Here is a 5,632-nt window from a genome sequence, read left to right on the forward strand (position 1 = left end):
ACTTGTGAATCCCCAGGGCATCATAAGTAACTTCCTGTTGTTCTTTATGGACAAATAAATCAAGCTATCCCCTCCAGGTGCCATTTTGTTTGAGGAGATACAGGGAATTGAAAATCTTGGACATGGGCCCCAGGACGGCTGATGATTCTAATTTAATGTTTTTAGAGTAATTTTTTTAATTAACAAAAATATGTTTTCTCTTCCACCTCTTCCCCCAAATGAAGAAAAGAAGAAGAAAAAGAACCCTTGTAACAACTATACATAATCAAACAAAACAAATTCCCATGTTGGCCATATCCAAGAATACATGCCTCAGTTCACACCTTGAGTCCATCAGTTCTTGGTCAAGAGGAGGGGACTATGCTTTCTTATTGGTTCTCTGAAATCATGGTTCTTTGATCAGAATTCTTAATTCTGTTGGAATTGTTTATATTTATAATGTTGTTGTCTTATAAATAATTCTCCTGGTTCTTCTCACTTCCCTCTGCATCATTTAATACAAATCTTCTCTGTAACAAAGATTTCCCTGCACCATCTCTTTCATCATTTTTTAGGGTACAATAATATTCCATCCCATTCATATGCCATATTCTGTTCAGTTATTATGGGCACCCCTTGGCTTCCAATTGTTTAGCACCACAAAAAGAGCTGCTGAAAATATTTTGTACATATGTGGCCCTTGTTAAAATTGGAAAATGAATTGTTTATCATTAATCTCTTCTATCTTCTGAAGTTGTTATTCACTCATGTCTGACTCTTTGTGACCTCATTGGGGTTTTCTGGGCAGGGATACTGGAGTGGTTTCTCACTTCCTTCTCCAACTCATTTTACAGATGAGGAAACTGAGGCAGACAGGGTTAAGTGGTTTGCCCAGGTTCACACAGCTAGTAAGTGTAGGAAGTCAGATTTGAACTCAAAGGGGAATCTTCCTGACTCCAGACCCAGGACTTTGTGCACTATAGTGCCACCTGGCTGTCCCCTTTTACCCCAGTCTAGGACTTGGTTTTACCAGTCTGCAGACTGGTCTAATGCTTAGAAGGGAAGGGATAATTCAGTAAGTACTATCATTGCCCATGAGCATTTGATGCAGTTCTGGGGACACCAGAGCAAGATTAATGGACCCAATTCCCATGATGGAGCTATTCCCAGCATGTCATGTAAATGACAGGTGCCACACTCCAGTGCCACGATACTGAGGGCTGCTAATACTGCAGGGCTTGCTAAATTCTTTGAGCAACTGGCTTTTAGGAACCTCAGGTAGCTATCATCCTGTTTATGTTTCAGTCCAGACCCATGACAATATGTTTCCCTACCTGCTTGGGAGACAGACATAGTCCAGCATCCCCAGCAACACCCATAGAACCTCCCCATTGATAGAAATCTTAACGATTGGGAGATTTGCCCCTCTTGTTTTTGAGCAGTCTCTGTTCCCAATATCCCACTCCTTTGGATGATACTCAAGAGCTTATTCTTCCTCAAAAGGAGTTTGAGGTCAACAGGAATGATTTTCTTGCAGTTTTTACCTCTGGGAGAATCCAGGCAGGGAGACCATGTGAACAGATGGAGAGGATTAGGCATTGGGCAAGGGATAAGTCCATTCCTACCAGGGACTTAATTGAACCATCAATCCAAAATCAGGGCAGAGAGGACTACTGACGTACTGAGCTCCAGATTTAACCCAAATAGTCATTTTAGAAAAGAGATATCAAGATGTAGTGGATACTTTACTGTTCTCAAAACCAGCATGACCTGAGTTCAAGTCCTCTCCCTGACACATACTGACTGTGTGACCCTATACAAGTCACCTACCCTGCTCTAGGCAATGCTCTAAAACTACATGTCAAAGAGACTATAAGACTATTGTTCTTTGGTCATGTCCAACCCTCCATGACCCCATTTGGAGTTTTCTTGGCCAAGATATTGGAGTGGTTTGCCATTTTCTTTTCCAGCTCATTTTACAGAAGAGGAAACTGAGGCAAAAAGGATTAAGGGATTTGCCCAGGGTCACACAGCTAATAAGTGTCTGAGGCTAGATTTGAACTTAGGAAGACAAGTCTTCTGTGCTGCAAGTGCTCTGTGCACTATGGCACCACCTCTCAGGTATAACTAAAAGCTGCATCTACGAATATCGACCTGTAGGTTGAGTTTATCCAGCTAAAGCAGGGATTCTTTGCCTACTTTGTGCCATAGAGCCCTATGGCAATCTGGCAAAGCCTATAGACCCCCTCTCAGAGGCGTGTTTTTAAATACATAAAACAAAATACCTAGGATGACAAAGAAACCAATAGATTGAAATACATTATCAAATGTTTTTTAAAGCCAAATTAATGAACCCCAAGTTAGGAATCCTGGTCTAGAGAATTTCCTATACCAAGAAATCATAAATCCAATCTCTATTAATTTCAGAAAAATTAAAATCTAGAAGGACTGTTTTCTTTCGTTGTTTTATTTTCTTAAACAGAGTGAAGCATTTTGAACCAAACTCAACCTATGTATTTTCTTAAATTGTTGAACTACAACCAGACAATAATATCAGAATATTTTCTGAATTAGATCATTTGTTTCAGTACCTATATCTAAAGAAAGGCCATTTAGGATGATAAGATCATAGGGATAGAGCTGGAAGATAGCTCAGAGGCCCACTAGTCCAAGTCCTCACTTTACAGATGGCCAAGCAGACCATAGATGGTCAAGTGACTTGCCCAATGTCACACAGATAGTAATCCATGGTCAGAGTCAGGTCTTCTGTTTCTAGAATCAGTGCTATTTCCAGTATATCCTGAAGTAGGGAGAGAAGTCCTGAGGCTTGAAGATGATTCTCTATCCTTTCGAACATGCTGTTTGCATCTAGGTTTTCTAAAGCCCTGTTCTGTTGCACAATGTATCTATAAGTCAGGTGAAAACCTCCTTATTTTCTCTCTTTAAATTTGCCTCCCTAAACTTACCTTCTCGCTTCCTTCTAGAAAGGTAGCACGGGGGGGGCCAGGAGCAGCTAAAATGGACCAGGGCCACACATGGGGTCCTTGGAACTTTGGGGGGAAAACCTCCTCCCCAGAACTTTGGGCTTTCTTTATACATTCCTCACCCTTCTCAGACTTGCTTACATTCAATTTCAGGATCTAGAATGTAGATATCAAAGAATGTGGAATATGCCCAGGCTCACCCAGAGATGTCCATATGACTTTGGATTCAGCCCCTTCTGCCACATGTAGGGTCATCTCTTTAGAGCTGAAAGAGATTGTAGAAGGCATATATTCCAATCCCTTTATCTTATAGATGGGAGGCAGTGTGCCATAGTGGATAGGGCACTGAAGTTGGAGTCAGGAACTCTGGGGTTCACATCCTGCCTCACTCATGATGTCACCCCAGGTAAAGCACTTAAACTTTCCATGCTTTAGTCTCCTTATCTGTAAAATGAAGGAGTTAAACATGATGGCTTCTAAGGTTTCCTGCAGTCCTGAGTTTATGATCGTATGACAATGACTCCCAGAAAGTAATTGGCCAATGTTACCCAGTAAGATGAGGTACACTGGGATTCAGACTGAGCTCCTCTGATTTCAAATCTGTCAGCCTTTCCACCACTACACCCCTTTGTTAAAGGTGATGACATCAACTTATTGACTGTTACAAGATGAATAAAGCTTAGCCTAGTCAGTAGAAACCAGGGATGAAGGGAAAGTTACTGAGAAAGTCCATTCTCTCTCCTCGCATCCAGAGATGAAAGGTGACTGTGAATGGAGCTCACATGAAGAAGGTTCCCATAGTGCACCCTGCCCTCCCAGGGCACAGAGAAATCTGGCCTTGAGCTACAAACCCAAATTCCAGCCATACAGTCTAGCTCTTTCGTATGTATCAAAGGCTATTCTCCCAGTGGTATAAAAATTCATTGTGTGAGTGTGTGTGCCAGTCAGTTACCCCTTAGATGCCAACAGTGAGAGGTAGAAGGTGACCTGCTCACTCCTTAATGCCTGTTTTGTTTGCCTGAAAGACAGATTACTTTTCCCCAGTGGGGCTGTGATTAAAATGGACCCAACAGAAACACCAGCTGTTTTGGATGCAGGGTAACTGGCTGCTTTTTAACAAGGGAGCGATGGGAGTCCCACTGCCCAGATTTGCCTGGCATCTGAAAAATTCTCCCACCAAAAGTGCATTTCCTAGAGAAGCCAACAGAGAGTCAAAAGGCGGTGTGCCCTCTGCTAACAGTTAAAGATCTTCATGCTGCTGTAAAAAGATTAGGAGTCAAAAAGGTCTGGAGTCAGAAGACCTAGGGGTGAATCTTGGCTGCGCTACCTATCATTTTACTTGTGTGACCTTTGGCTACATTGCTTAACCTCACCAGACCTCAGTCTGCTCCTTTGTAAAATTAGGTGACTGGATGAGTTGATCCCTGAACTCCATGACTTTAGAACTGTAAGGGATGTCAGAAGTCAGCTCCAACCCTCTTGGTTTTACAGATGAGAAAATCAAGGCCACCCATAGGCAAGTCTAAGGTCCCAGAGGTAGTAAAGATAAGAGTCTGCATTTGAACTCTAGTCCTCTGGAGAAGGAAATGGCTAACCACTCTGGCATCTTTGCCAAGGAAACCTCAAATGGGGTCACAAAGAGTCAGATACAACTCAACCACAACAACAAAGTCAAAGCATTTTGCTTCCTCCTGCCCTGATAATAGGGAATAAGGGGAGTTGACTGATTCTGCAGCTGCCAGTGCCATTTGAACTTCCCTCTTCTCTCTCCAAGAGGCACACTGCTCAGGAGATTCCTCCAACTAGAAAACCAGATTTCCCAATTTTCAGAACTTGGAGTTACTTATGAGACAACTCTCAAAGGTGGTGCTACCTGAAAAATCAACCTTCTCTGGCTAGAAGGCTAGATTCTGGGTTTGCACCACTTAGAAAACGCCCCTCTCCTAAGTATAAAGCAGAGACTCAGGAATGATCTCGTCTGAACTCCAGGCTCAGAGCACTTGGGCAAGCACATCTTCTCCTCTTCATCAAGGAAGTCATTGACTGCTCCTGTTGTGCGTGGGAAGAGAAATCCTCTTTCTCACCCTGTGTGCCCTCAGTCTTTCCAGAGAGAATGCAGAAGGGAAAAGAAACCCCCAAATCTTGATGAAGAAGTTGGATCCCAAGCAAGAATCTGTCCTCAAGACTTTGGTTCAAAGTCATCTTGAGGGTAACCTCAGTTACTAAAAGCCTGCCCTTCAGAGATATCAAGTGCATGTATGGGGGGGGGAGGGTGTCCAACCAAACTAAGCTGTTCTGCTCATTAAGATTTAATCAGGAGTTGCCATTTTTTCACTTAATGAGGTGCCAGTGAGCACTTTCACATTCTCTAATGTAGAAAGGTATGGACCATCAGTGATTCCAAATAAAGCTCATTTTCTGTAAGCTCATCACATTGATCAAGCAAAGCCACTCCCATAAAAATCCAAGCTCCCCTTTCCTGCATTTAGGCAAATCCAGCCCTTTTTAAATATACTTCATCCCCAGTCAGGAACTTGTCCTTCCTATATTTTCAGGCATTGTCCAGAATACCAAATCCCATTCTCAGGCAAGAGATTATTGCTTTCAGTGCATAGGAGTAATCACACACACACACACACACACACACACACACACACACACACACACAC

Source organism: Petaurus breviceps, unplaced genomic scaffold, assembly GCF_028583685.1.
Source record: "Petaurus breviceps papuanus isolate PSGF00001 unplaced genomic scaffold, PetGlider_PUasm1.0 188, whole genome shotgun sequence".
NCBI classification, from domain to species: domain Eukaryota; kingdom Metazoa; phylum Chordata; class Mammalia; order Diprotodontia; family Petauridae; genus Petaurus; species Petaurus breviceps.